We start from the raw sequence: 617 nt of genomic DNA on the forward strand, positions 1-617 counted from the left end.
GTTTGAGAATTTTGAGTCCAGTGACTCTAAGTTCAGGTTCGAACTCTAAATTTGTTGAACCTGCTTCTTGAAACGGGCCCCAGGTCAATCGTTTGCTTTGATCTCGTACTGTGTGCATAGCATCTACACTCACTGGACACTTTATTAAATACTCCATTGTAGTACCAGGTCAAACCCTCTTTTACCTTCAGAACTCTCTTAATGGCATCGATACTGGAAACATTCTTCAGAGAGTTTGGTCCATATTGACATGACAGCATCACACAGTCGCTGCAAGGGTGATCTATTGGGTTGAGATCTGGTGACTGTGGAGGTCATAGTCCAGTGAACTCCTCGTCATGTTCTAGAAACCATTCTGAGATGATCCAGCTTTATGATATGAACCCTTATCCTGCTGGAAGTAGCATCTGAAGATGGTACTCTGTGGTCATAAAGGGACGGACATGGTCAGCAACAATACTCCGGCAGGCTGTGGTGTTGTAACTATGATCAGTTGGTACTAAGGTGTCGAAAGTGTGCTGAGAAAATATCCTCTACCAGGGACGTGCACAGGATTTTTGATGGGCTTGGGCTCAAAGTTGGAACAGGGAAAAACAATAAACAGAACACTTGTTTTT

At 43.6% G+C, this 617-nt stretch overlaps 1 protein-coding gene across 1 annotated transcript in view; it reads left to right on the plus strand.

Moving 5' to 3' along the window:
* Window positions 1-617, plus strand: part of abitram (actin binding transcription modulator) — a 4,200-nt gene that overhangs the window by 1,814 nt on the left and 1,769 nt on the right. The window lies entirely within an intron of this gene.

This window comes from Oryzias melastigma, linkage group LG11, assembly GCF_002922805.2.
Source record: "Oryzias melastigma strain HK-1 linkage group LG11, ASM292280v2, whole genome shotgun sequence".
In the NCBI taxonomy this organism is placed as follows: Eukaryota; Metazoa; Chordata; class Actinopteri; order Beloniformes; family Adrianichthyidae; genus Oryzias; species Oryzias melastigma.